This window comes from Scylla paramamosain, chromosome 9 (assembly GCF_035594125.1).
Source record: "Scylla paramamosain isolate STU-SP2022 chromosome 9, ASM3559412v1, whole genome shotgun sequence".
Lineage (NCBI taxonomy): Eukaryota > Metazoa > Arthropoda > Malacostraca > Decapoda > Portunidae > Scylla > Scylla paramamosain.
This window is the reverse complement of record NC_087159.1, coordinates 312501-326674: the sequence shown is the minus strand read 5'-3', so window position 1 is coordinate 326674 and position 14174 is coordinate 312501. Positions and strand designations below refer to the sequence as shown.

General features: G+C 46.2%; 1 protein-coding gene across 1 annotated transcript in view; it reads right to left on the bottom strand.

Moving 5' to 3' along the window:
* LOC135103332 (gamma-aminobutyric acid receptor subunit beta-like) overlaps positions 1-14174 on the bottom strand; it is a 277770-nt gene that overhangs the window by 99804 nt on the left and 163792 nt on the right. The window contains exon 3 of the mRNA XM_064009358.1: positions 8640-8724. The gene's annotated coding sequence lies outside the window, so the exon portion shown is untranslated. The remainder of the gene's footprint in view (positions 1-8639; positions 8725-14174) is intronic.

The window sequence follows — 14174 nt, the reverse complement described above, 5'->3', positions numbered from 1 at the left end:
TGTAAAGGTAAAAGTTTGACATTCCTAAATTCAGCCTATCCGCAACTCCGCTCAGCCGTGACGGGCCAACAATAAGCACAGATTAATTCCCCCTTGCTGTGGTGCGTCCCGTGTGGCGAGTGTAGCGGTGGTGTAGGTAGTGACGGGGGATAGTGCTGTTAGTGGTGGTGGATGTAATGTTCTGCCTGTCTAGCCTCGTAGTGGTGGTGGTGGTGGTGGTGGTGGTGGTGGTAGTGGTAGTGGTGGTGGTTGTGATGGTGGTGGTGGTTGTGATTATGCTAAAAGGTAACTAGCTTTCCAAATTTCAAATGCACGCGTGGATTTTTATTATTTTCTTTTTTTTTTTTTTTTAGTATCTCGCTCTCTATGTTCATTTCTATAATTCTTCTCTCTGTCTACGTATTTTGGTAATGTATGTGTGTGTGTGTTTTCAAATAACCGATATACCTTATAAACACTGTGGAATGATTCTTGATGATGATAAAGTTTTTGACTAATATTTTACATTTCATTTTTTTTTTTTTTTGCCTTTTGAAACAAAGAATATAGAGGGCGTAGGGAAGAGAAAGAGGTGGAGAAGGAGGAGAAGAAAAGAGAGAACAAGAGAAGAAGGAGAACCAAAACTATAAGGACAAAACACTAAGCTATACCCAGTGAGCAGCGACCTAACATTTCCACTTGCCTCAGCATCCCGGACGACCTGGTCACTTCCACAGCTTGCAGGCACACGGGACACGGAGTCATTGCGTCTCCCGGGCCACGGCGCCACCAGGAAGGATTGGCGGGGACAGGAGGACAGTGAGGGAGCTCTGCGGGTGAGTGCTTGCACCGGGGCGTGTTAAGTGGAGGTGATGGAAGCCAGGAGTTCTATCCACCAGAAAATTATATAGTTGGTGGTTAGGGAGCATTTTGTGGCATCCAGAGCCATTCCAGCCAGGGAAGGTTGTGTGTTTGGATTCCACGTCCCTTCCAGACTGAGTATTCCAGACAGAGGAGTTGTATTCCATGTCCCTTCTCCCTAGTATTCCAGGCAGGGCAGCTGGTGGGTTTGTATTCTATGTCACTATATCTTGTGTTGCTGACAGGGAAGGTGGTGTGTTCCATGTTCCCTGTCTTGTGTTTCTGGCAGGGAGGTGGTCTGTTCCATGTCCCCTGTCTAGTGTTCCAGGCAGGGAAGGTGGTGTGTTCCATGTTCCCTGTCTTGTGTTTCTGGCAGGGAGGTGGTCTGTTCCATGTCCCCTGTCTAGTGTTCCAGGCAGGGAAGGTGGTGCGTTCCATATTCCCTGTCTTGTGTTGCTGGCAGGGAAGGTGATGTGTTCCATGTTCCCTGTCTTGTGTTTCTGGCAGGGAGGTGGTCTGTTCCATGTCCCCTGTCTAGTATTCCAGGTAGAGAGGTGGTCTGTTCCATGTTCCCCGTACCTTTTCTTGTATGAGGGGCGGGAATGGAGCAAGGATGGTTCGCGGTCCAGGCTTTCATGTGATTCCAGGCTTCCACGTGTTCCGTGTTCCTTATAATGCTTCATGCGCCTAATTCAATACAAGGGGTCAAATGGAGCCATGACGGGACGAGACGGTGAAGGGAAAGTTGAGTGAATGATTTCTGAACTAAAATAACGACCCTATTTATCTATCTACTTATTTATCAATCAATTTCTTTCTTTCTTACTCTTTCTTTGATTTCCATGAGCGGCAGGTTAAGCGGTTTTCATCCTTCTTTTCACCTCTGATGTCTCTCTGATACTTAAAAAGAAAATGGAAAAAATAAATAAATAAATAAAAAATCCTTGAGCCATAACAACGTGGTCGCAACACAAGGTGGCCAATTAAAGGGACAAAATGGACTCAGTGGTAAGACGCCTTGTTCACAAATTCCTGGCCACTCCACCAGACCGGAGCTCGGAGAAAAAGAAAAAAAAAAAAAACGGGAGAAAAGAAAGAAAAGGCAAAAAAAAAAAAAAAAAAAAGTAAAGACTAAATAAGGAAAAGGTCAAGCTGTTGAGATAGAGGCGGAGGAAAGGACACAAGGGAAAGAAAAGGAAGGTCATTCTCAACAAGCCCCCGGTGACTGCTAACACTCGCCGCGGCCATCAGACAAGACATCCCCGGCCACCACCTTCTCCAGCTAAGGAGGAATTGAAGGAGCTGTATTCTTATCCCAACTATCTGTAACTCTTTCACTACTCCGGTAAAGAAAATTGTCTCCAGGGTATACAGAAATTAAAAGAGTGGAAAGGAGAGTAATTTTCGTATCTTCTGGTGTACATGACTGGTAAACTCTGGAACTCCCTGCCTATTTCTGTATCTTCTCCTTCCTATGACTTGAACTCTTTCAAGTCTTTTTTTCCCTCTTTTTTGTTTCCCTTGGCCAGTAATTCTCTTACATAAAAAAATATATTCATGAGACTAACATGAAAACAAATGACTGAAAAATTTTTAAGTGATTATGGGGATGACACTGTGTAGCAAGTGAAAAGGTTAACGGGGAATGATGGAAGGTACCGGAATCTTCAGGGACGCTTTCATGAGTTTTCAAAGGTGTTCTCATCATTCTAGCGGTAGTTTTAACACTGATTCTGCATCACTAGTGGTACAAAAGCACTCGTATGAATCCGGCTAACCATCTCCGTGGCCTTTGAAAACACTCCTGATGGAAGATACAAGCTTCTAGAATTGTAGGACCAGGAACCGACGACAACAACGAAGAGGAGGAGCAGGAGGAGGAGGAAGGGCTGTCAGTGTCCAGGCGTGGCGTCATTCAAGGAGAGCGATTATTCTGTAAACATTATGCCTTGACAACTTTACGGCGACACACAGACTTGAGAGGAATCGCCAGCAAGGAGGAAAGAAAAAAAAAAAAAAATAATAAAATAAAATAAAATAAAAATAAGTCAAAATTATGTCAACAACGTGAAGAAAAAAAAAAGATGAAAGAATAGATGAGTGAAAAAATAGACCAAAATGATGTCGAGGAAAATATTTCAAGCGACGGAGTAAAACAGTGTCCGCTGAGTGAAGTATTGTTCCCGACTCACCAAAAAATACATAAGGATACATTACACAGCAAGTCTGGAGCGCTTCTTGATGTAGTGGTGGTGGCCAGGGCGATGCAGTGTGTGTGTGTGTGTGTGTGTGTGTGTGTGTGTGTGTGTGTGTGTGTGTGTGTTGGGTGAAGGATGAGAGGGGAGGAGAAGGTGAAGATAAGGAGGAAGAATAGGGGGAAAAGAGAGAGAGAGAGAGAGAGAGAGAGAGAGAGAGAGAGAGAGAGAGAGAGAGAGAGAGAGAGAGAGAGAGAGAGAGAGAGAGAGAGAGAGAAAGTACATATTGAATAAGAGAGCGAGAAATATATAAGCGCGCGCGCACACACACACACACACACACACACACACACACACACACACACACACACACACACACACACACACACACACACACACACACACACACCCCAATTCATTTCACCGGAGAACAAGCCTCCATCCTCTCTCTCTCTCTCTCTCTCTCTCTCTCTCTCTCTCTGATGAAAACAATAAAACCCGTACATTTCCGTTTCCTTCGAAAGCTAAAAGGCGCAAAGATGATCAAAGTGAGCGAGAGCGAGAACGAGAGAGAGAGAGAGAGAGAGAGAGAGAGAGAGAGAGAGAGAGAGAGAGGAGAGAGAGAGAGAGAGAGAGAGAGAGAGAGAGAGAGAGAGAGAGAGAGAGAGAGAGAGAGAGAGAGAGAGAGAGAGAGAGAGAGAGAGAGAGAGAGAGAGAGAGATAAGAGAGAATAGCCCTCAAGAGTCTCAGGTATAATTGGCCAAAAAGTGGTGTGTGAGTACCGTAGCTTGGGGTCTCACAGCCGCTAAGGGACCAAAATACCACTATTTTGAATGCTTCTAGAGACTGTTGGCGGGTACTCTAGGCCTTCCCGCCATGGATATACAGAAAGGGAAGGTCAGACAGTTACTGGGGACCCCTGGAGTACTGGTAGGGGTCATTGGCTGGGTGTAATAACGAGTGATAACGTGAGATTGGAGTCCAGCCTCTTGTAGTGTTATAGCATCATTACTGGCTCCGTGGATCTCGCCTTCAGCACCCTCAGGCTGGCCCAGGAGAGCACAGGAGAGGAAGTGAGGGAGGAGTGGAGGCGTGGTGAGAGAAAGGGAAAGAGAGGAGTGGAGATGAGAGGAGGGACGGGAAGAGGAATGTAGAGAAATGGGGAAGAGGAATGGAAAGGAAAGTATAGATGTGGAGAGAGAACGAGAGAGAGAGGTGAGTGGAGATAGTGGAGGGGAAGGAAGAGGAATGGAAGTGGGGATAATGGAAGGAAAAGGAGAGGAATGGAGTGGAGTGGACTGGAGTGGAGAGGTGAAGAAACAAGAAGAAATGAAAGGAGAGGAGAGGAGAGCAAAGAATAATAATGAAGAGGAATGGTGGACAAAAGAAATTAAAGAATAGAAGAGACAAGAACAGACGAGACGAGGAAAGAAGAAAGAAGAGAAAAGGGGGAAAGAGTAGAATAGCTAAAAAGATGCATGTCATATGAATAACGTGATAAAAGAAAGAAAGAAAGAGAAAGAAAGAAGGAAAGAAAGAAAGAAAGTAAAGAAGAGAAAGAAAAGGACAAAAAAATAAACACCACAAAGAACAAGACGGACCGGAATAAAAGATGAAGAGCGAACCAAAGAAAAAAAACGTTATGAAAAAAAAGTACAAAACTGAAAAAAATAGGAAAGACGAGAGGAAAAAAAATTACACCACCACCACCACCACCACCAACATCAACAACAACAACAACAACAGCTTATCAATTCAAGGCAACACGTATCAACACCACAAACATACACCAACCCTGTATTATCTCCACCAAGAAGCATCACAAGTCACCTTTACGAGTCAGCCTTTCTTCACAGCGTCCTCCTCTTCCTCCATGACTCGTTACAAGTGTAAACAGTTATTTTCTTTTTTTCTTTTTGGCCGCGCAGAGACGCTGTGACAGAGGAGGGAGGAAGCAAAGGCCAGACAAGACTCGCTAACACGCTGATATTTTCATTACCAGAGCGGGCTGATGAAATATACCTAAGTGCAATGAATTCTGCAACACAAGAAGGCGAGATTCCGTAATGATTGCGAGAGGGACTTTGGGGGACAGGACAGGAACAATGCTGCCTTCCCTTTATGTGGATATGCAGTCCTGAGCTACACACACACACACACACACACACACACACACACACACACAAACAACAAACAGCTACCTGACAATAACAAAAGCACGTCGATGTGTTTCCCTACGCACGAACATTCACCTCACACACAAAACTAATAACGCCAAAAGCAACGTAACACCACTAGCAGCATAACGCGAGCCATAAGACCACCAGCAGCGCCGCCGGTCAGGAAGCCCCAGCCACGCTCATATATCCGGGTTGCGAATCGGAACGACCCATAGCAGCGGTACAAGCCTCACACCACCGCACGAGCCGCCACTTCCTCCTCGTGACAGGCCAGAGAGCGCAGGGAGACTCAGGAGGACGTGCCACACCTGCCCATGTCCCTATCGCAAGACAGAGGCAAAGGGAGTGGGAAGCGGATAGGCAAGGAAAAGAGTTCAGAGGAAAGAGGAAGAAGAGTAGGAAGAGAGAGGAGGAAGAAGAGTGGGAAGAGAGAGGAGGAAGGAGGGGATATATGGTGGAGGGAGGGAGGGAGGGAGGGAGGGAGGGAGAAGGTCATGAGGCTGCGACGCTCACTGTTCAGCTTCATTTTCTTTTTGAACAGGGGAGGCGCGAGGCGGAAGTTGTGACCGGGCGTGCTGGGAATCCCTGGTCACGGCGGGGCCATGAACGCGACCCACTGAGGCAGGTGACCGCGCGGGTAGTGCTGAAGGCCAATCAGGGAGGCAGTAATGGCACCAGAGTCGAGGCAGCACTCAGCAAGACGCGGGTGTTTGCATGTATTCAGCACACCTGCAGGACAAGAACACTTCATTCTTCACTGAGCTGCGTCGTGTCTTTAACCACACAGGTGTCCGCGGAGGCACGGCTCCCGCTACCCTGCCTGGGACGGCAGGGCGAATATTCCTCCGCTCGTGGCACTTGTTGAGGCCACCGCCACGCTGCTACCGCGGAAGGAGAGAGCAAGGCTGCTGCACGGCAGCGGTGACTGTGGCGGTGGCAGTGTTGGTGGTGGTGGTGGTGGTGGTGGCAGCCCGCGCGGGGCGGGGAGAGGAGGGGAGGGGGCAGCGGGCGGCAGGTGAGGGCCGAGCTGCTCAGTGCTGGCCGCGTCGCCCCCTCGTCGACAACTCCACGTCGTTGCGCCGCTCACCAGTCTGGCGCTCTCCGGGCTCCGGCCGTCCCGCCGCCCCGAGCATGACCTGGGATGACCTCGCTCCAGCCCGGCCCAGGAGAGGTCACCAGCCGATCGGAGCCGCGTGCCCAAGCACCGGGCAGTGTTGGGTTGCCCCGTCGCGGCCCTGCCCGGTGACCTAAGTTACCGTTGTTGTGTTACTACTACTACTTTTACTACTACTGCTACTACTACTACTACTACTACTACTACTACTACTACCGCTCCTGCTGCTGCTGCTGCTGCCGCCTCCTGCCCCGTCATGTGACGTCAGCAGGCCCGTCCTGGTCTGCTGAAACTGTTACTTTGGTACTTGACTTGTGACGCCGACCTGTTGATGCTCCTTCCTCTAGCGTGACCTCCGCGTAGGCCATGATGACCTGCGCCACGGTGACGTGACCCGCGGGATGGTGGGCAGCAGGTGGCGGGGGCGGGGCAGGCGGCAGCGTCCTGGGCTAAGCCTCGGGGGTCTCTGCGGCGCCCTCAGGTCGCCCCTTCCGTGCCGGCTGCCTTGGGTGGCTCTCCGCCTGCTGTAGCGCCCAAGGGCGACTCTCGGGCGAGTGACCCATGTTGTATACTGTCCCCGCTCAGCCGTAGGGCGTCAGTACTAGCATGGTGGGGAATGAGCGAGGAATGTGGTGGTGGTGGTGGTGGCGATGGTGGTGTGTGGTGGTGGTGCTCTCCGCCGTCCTGGGACGCTCTCAAGCCTACAGCAGCACGTACTCCGCCTCGGGCTTCAGCAAGAACGTCACCAACCTGCTGGACAGCCTGCTCGCCAACTACGACAGACGGATTCGCCCGGGCCACGGAGGTAAGTACCCTTCCTGCACGCCCTCAGCGGCCCGGCGCCTCCACCCGCAGACGGCGTCGCTGGTGCCGACGACGCTACGCGGCGCACGGCGTCACGGCGCGACCAGAGCCGCGGCCTGGTGCTGCCCAGTACTGGTTATGGCGGCGGTCGTTCGGGTGCAGGTAAATCAACTTTGACAATCATTAGAACATGGATTCAAGGAGATGAACGAACGCCTGAGCCTCTCCATCGCCCTGCTCCTCCTCACCTGGCCTTCCCCGCCACTCCCTCGCGCTGCTCATACCGACACTGCAGGGGCGTCCAGCGACACCCTCACCGCCGCCCATCACACACATGCACTCACCTCCTCTTCACTCACATTCACTGCCTATTTCATTCATTATATATATATATATATATATATATATATATATATATATATATATATATATATATATATATATATATATATATATATATATATATTACTACATAATTATAACTTACATTCCTTTCATATATTCATATAGTGAGGCATCCAAGGGAGTCAGGCGGCGCTGCACGCACAAGCACGTAAAGAGGCACGCGTGTACACGGGAAGGTGCATCAATTCCCGCAGAGGAAGTTGAAAGCGTTTCCATTTTGTTTCCTTAATGAAGGCCGCGCCGCGGTGTGCCCTGCGCGGCCCGGCGCCTACCTCTCCCCTGGGCCGCGTAATGACACACAGCAGCTCCTTGTGTTAACCCACTAACTGCTCTTGACCTTCAAGCCTCGCATGCAAATATTCACAAAGTAAATTCTTATGCCGAAAATTGTAACACAGCAATCAATTTGCATCTCACAACTAACACTCGCCCTACAAGGAACAGCAAGCGCCTGCCGCCTCGCACTGCCTAACAAGCCTTGCCCTCAACTGCAATGCCAAGAATTTCATCACGGCCCGCCGCCTCTTTTAGAAACCCTTTAAAGTTTTGGTCACACTTTGAACTTTCACCAAATGTCAGGTCACAACTGTCCTCAGACCACACGCCACACTGAATGGATTAACTCTTGTCACGACCTGCAACACTCACCACCACTGCCGCCTCACCGCTGCTCCCTGGAGGCACGGCGCCCCACCGACGATCACATCGCCGCCTCTTTCCTTCACCCAGAGCCTGCCTCTACAAACACCTCAAATGTACTGTTCATAACATCAACAACAAAATAATAATAATAATAATAATAATAATAATAATAATAATAATAATAATAATAGAAATAATAATAATAATAATAATAATAAATGTAAAGTTAAACCATAATTTTCAAACATTTCGTGATGCAACTCCATTACTGCGAAGATAATCACGGAGTGTGGGGAACTGAAACAGAACTTTGCTAAAGAACAAAATACATGACTTACATTAAACACCAAGTAAAACGAGTGATCTTGAAACTTTAAGACATTCCGAAGCATAGGATACACAGCCAACACACACACACACACACACACACACACACACACAGCTGACGAAGTAACTCACCTCGAGGCGTCTGTGCAACACTCGACGACTCCATTAGCAGAGATACCTACAGCCTCTGGCTCGGCGCCTGACGCTCCCCGCGGCACTGAAAGGTGGAGAGACACACCGAGTCATGCATATGTCTTGACACAGTATTATTGTGCACACCTTATGGTAATTCTTTTTTCTTTATTGAGTGTGTGAGTGGTGCGCGCCGCGTCTCGCCTCGCACCTCCATTCACCCAGTTGCTGCTCCGTGCTTTCCTTAACGCATTATAAACTTTCTCACGGTGAAAGAAAAAGAAGGATGATGGGATATTATAGGCGGGGGAGCAGCGGGCCTCACCTGCCAGCGCCACGTGCACTACCTGCCTCCACCTGCCCACCTGTGCGCCGCCCACACACCCTCCTACTACGTACTTCTCTGCTTCCTCTAAAAATACAGTGATCCACGAAGCCAATCCACGTGTTACCTATTGTCTGGTGTCCACCTCTCTGCGTACGCCAGAAAGCCATCAGTTATGAAACTACTGGAGCCTTAACAACATGCCTCATGAAATAGTATTGGTTATCGCAAATGAAGGATTAACAAGAATTTGACAATAAAAAAAAAAAAATTAAAGATAATAACAATGGTGTCTTTAATTTCTAGACTAACACTCTCATCCCTGAAAGACGAAAAGCAGTACAGGTTACGGCGATAACAGAAGACCGATAAGAATTTGGAAATAACAGATATAAAAGAAATGTTTCTAAAGATTAATAATAATGGTGTCCTTAATTATCAGATTACCACTTGCTTTTATCTCTATTCTATTCACTTGACTAACGCGTGAGTTAACCTTTTTCCTTTACTCTTTCATCCCTTTCATCGACAAACTCTGGGATTATCTGCCTGAATATACTCTCCCACATTTGAGACAATATTAAATTGAGCAACGTGATTAGAACTCCCATAATAACTTTGAGGCGCGCCAACAAAGCATTTTCTTAAGTGTTTGTATGTATCTTTTGGACAAACTAGTTTTCATAATATAGATTAATAAGATAAAGAGATGGGGAGAGCGAGAGAGAGACGGAGAGAGGGAAAGACACATAAAGGGATAGAGAGACAGAGATAATCATGCAGTACAGTTGGTCAGAGAGACAACCGGTGATCCCTCATCATGTACAGCGCGTAATGGAGCGATTGGCTGGTGGGCTGGCTGGCTGGCGGGCGGCTCACCACATCCCTTCATTAACGCACTGCCTACTTGTGACCACAACACAGCAGCCACCATGAGGCAGCATCCCAACTAACCGCGCTAATCCGTCAATACATACTCTTACCGATATATCACTGTATATCATGTCTCTTTTAATGCTTTACTTCGTCCTTCTTGTCATCTTCCTTTTCTCCTTTCTCTTCTCTCGTAATCTTTTTCTTTTCCCTCATCCCGATCATCATTACACCATCCCTTGCAAATACTGTGTTAATGAGTGTTGCATCCTACCTACACTTACATATTCATCACCACTAAATGCTGGAAGCCCCAAAGCGGGTCCAACTTGCCACACTAAGCCGTTAGACCCACGATTACTGTCTTTCGAATCCGTGGGACGAGCAGGAGTAAGAGGAGGATGCAGTGATATGGGTGCGCGAATATGAGGCCTAGGACGTTTTGATCTTTGCAAGGAGTCGTGAGTATAGAGGATGGAGGTCTTGTTCAGCCTTTGCGTGCTGAGCGAAGTGCAAAATTTAGTGCGGAGATTGGCGAGAAAGAAAGCAACAAGTGAGGGAAAGTAACGTTGGGTAAGAGGGAGGCAGAGAGAGAGAGAGGGAGAAAGAGAGAGAGAGAGACGAGAGACCTTTCCTTGTCTCTTAAAGCATCGAGCGGTCCATTCATTACTTGCATTTCCGAATTCTGAAGGCAGGCAAGCGGGCAGGAAGGCAGCCAGGCAAGCGGGCGGGCGCGGGTCGCTCCTCCAGGTATCTAGTCATTTCCTTCCCTTCACCAATAAATTCTTTGCCTCAGAGGTAAAAAAAAATGGTTACCTGTGTCACCATTGAGGCATAAATTTTCATACATCCCAGTGGACCAGACGCCTGTGGGTGACGGGCGGCCAGGAGACACCCGGGGGAGGCGTGAGGGGGGAAGCAGTGGCTGGGGTGAGATGAAGGAGGTCAGGTGAGGGGAGGAGGGAGAGGAGGGAGGCGAGGGAGGCGAGGAGGAAACGTGAGTGAAGGAGGGGATCTGATTACAATATCGTGTGTCAAGTAAAGGGAGAAGTATACGGATACATTCATACATACATACATACAAACATATATACACATATACATTCAAACATTGTGTAATTGAGTGAACAAATAACGAACTATAAAATAAACAAGTACATGGAAAGATCAAAGATTACTACATATACGAGTATACAGAGCACTAAGTGAATTTACAAATATAGAGACAGATGAAAAGATAAATAAGTGAATTAACGTTTTGGTGAATGAATGAATGAATGAATAAATAAATAAATATATAAATAAAATAAAAACACACACACACACACACTCATATATTCTCTCAACAAAAAACGAAAACAAAAAAACCCTGAAAAGCGAATCGATAAAAAAAATAGGAAAAAAACGCCACTTTTTCGAAGTTTTCCGGGTCAGGGAGCTGGAATTGTGGGGGGAGAGGGGAGTAGGAAGGGGAGAGGAAGGGGGGAGAAGAGGGGGAACGGGGGAGAGAAAGAGTTTGAAGGGCAATATGTTCTCTTTTGACACTGGTTTCTATAGTTTTCTTTCCAGTACTAGTTTCTATTTTTCCTTTAATAGATTTTTTTCCCAATTTGTCTCTTTAATTTTCTTTTAATAATGGTTTCTGGTTTCTAGTGTTTCCTAGTTTTCATTTCATACTGCTTTCTAATTGTCTTTTCTATATTGGTTTCTAGTTTTCCTCTGATTCTCGTGTGTAACTCTTTTAATGTGGATTTCCAGTTTTCTGCACTTCTCTCTATAATAGTTTCTGTAGTTTCCCTTTAACACAAGTTCTCAGGCTCTTCCTTATTACTCGCTTTTGTAGTTTTATCTTGCGTAATTTCGTAGCTTTCCTTCTAACACTGGGCTTTGTCATCTCCCTATTCAGTAATGTTTCTAAGATTTATATACTCTTTCTAATACTGGGTTCTGTGATACCCGTTTTCTTTTTAATATCGTTTTCTAAGATCTTTCTGGTTTATTATTGTTTTCTGTGTTCTTGCTCTTTTTAATTAGGTTTTCTAAGATTCTTTGTTCTAACACTCGTTCCTATTGCTTTCCTTCTTTCTAATATTGTTTTCTAAGATCTTACGGTTCCAACACTAGTCTCTGTGATCTTATTCTTTTAAATATTGCCTTTATAAGATTTTTTTTCTATTCTAACTCTGGTTTAGAATTGCTTTCTAAGAATTTTTCTGTTTAAACATTCGTTTCTATGATCATGTTTTTTAATATAAGATTTTTCTATTTTAAATCTGGTTTCTGCGGTCTTCTTGGTCTTTTTAAAATCGTTTTCCAATACTGGTTTCTATGGTCTCCCTGTTCTTTTTGATGTTTTATAAGGTTCGTCTGTTTGAACACTGAACACTGACTTGCTGTCTTCCTGGTCTTTTTAATATTGTTTTCTAAGACTTTACTGCTCTAACATTGGGTCTTTTTGTTTCCCTGCTTTTTCCCCTTTGTTTGTATCCTGCTTAATGTTCTCCTGACCCCTTACCTCCTTGTCCCTGTCCTGGCTGCCTGGCGAGGCACTCCCAGGCGTGCAGGGCGGCAGGAGTCTGGCCGCTGCATAATCCATGACAGCCTGCAACTAATGATCACGTCAAATATTCACGACTCATCATCTTACTCTCTGGCTGCTCATGAACAATTCTTCTTCATTTTTCTTATGCTCTTTATTTGATTTAATTCATGTCTATTTGTACTGATGTGTTTTTCTTGACTTTTCGTTCATTTCTTGTAGCGAAAAAAAGGAAAATAGATACAGGAAAGATTGTATGCATGTCTCGTGATAGTTAAGAGCTTTTATCTTAAGGGAAAAAAAGAATAGGAGTGTGTATCGCGTGATAGTTAAGCGCTTTTATCTTAAGGGAAAAAAAGAATAGGAGTGTATCTGCGAAAAAAATTAAAAAAACGAAAAAAAAACTTACACACACACAATCACATCGAAAACAAGCAAATAAATGAATAGATAAATAAACAAACAATCAAACACACAAACACATCAACAACCAACCAAACAAACAAACAAACATACAAATATATACAACAAATACACGAAAAAAACACCAAAAATAAAGCAAACAAACAAAAATCAAACCAAACCAAAATAAACAAAACAAAAAACACCACCACCATCAGAAAACACCCAAAACACTCACAACACAACACAGCACACAACACAACACCACGCCACACCACACAACACAGCACACTTGCCAGGCCACCGTACAGCCACGACAAATTCTGCAGGCGGCGGGAGTGAGCACCTCGATACACCATCAGAAGGGTTGTAAATCCTAAATATAGACACGAGGCTGAGGCAATGCGAGGCTTCTGCTGGGGGGAATTTTATTGCCACACGTATTTTTCCACTTTTTTTCCTCCCCCCCCTTTTTTTCACTTTTTTTTTCTGGGGAGTGACTGATACTTTGTGGGGGAAGGGGGAAGGAAGTTTTTAAAGGGACAAAAGATGAGGGCAGAAGTGCTTGTGGGGAGGTATTGGAGAGTACATGACAGGGGAGGGTAGGAATATGTGTGGGGAGACAGGGAAGGATGGTAGTTTTTGTAGGGAGCACAGGGGAGGTATTGTGGGGAGACAGAGTGAAGTAGAATTGTTTGTGAGAGAAGACAGTGGAGGGTAGCAGACGTATTTGTGGGGAGAAACAGGTAAGAATATAAATGTTTTATGGGAAGGACCAGAAAAAAAACCTACACGTTTGTGGGGAGACATGAAAATACAGGCGTTTCTGGAGAGACAGGGGAGAGTAGAGTCGTTTGTGAGGCAGGTGAGAATACAGGTGTTCTTGATGGGCAGGTGAAGCCTCAGGTGAACCCTCAGGAGGAGTCTCAGGTGTTTGGTGAGATAAAGATCAAGCAAATCCCCAACTTCGTGTAAGATGGTCGTGATCTCGTGAAATCTGCAGCCACGTTAATGAAGATGAGGGGAAGCGAAGGGTGAAGGGAGGCTACCTGCAGGAGAAGGAACGGGAGGAAGGGAGAGAGATGAGAGGAAGTGAGGGGTGAAGGGAGGCTGCCTGAAGGAGGAACGAAGGGATGGGGGAGAGAGGAGTAACGTGAAAGAGAGAAGGAATTTGAAACAGAATGAATGGCAAGTTATATAGGAGGTGGAGTAGGAAGAGACAGTAAGGAGGGAGCAGATGGGAGGGCTGGATATGCGGAGGGGGTTGGAAAGAAATGGAAGGGAGGGAATGGTAAATAAAAAGGAATGATAAAATGTGGACACGAAGGAAAGGAAGGAAAGACTAGTTAATAAGAAAAGAGGATGGAAGGAAGGAAATGGGACGGAAGGGACAAAA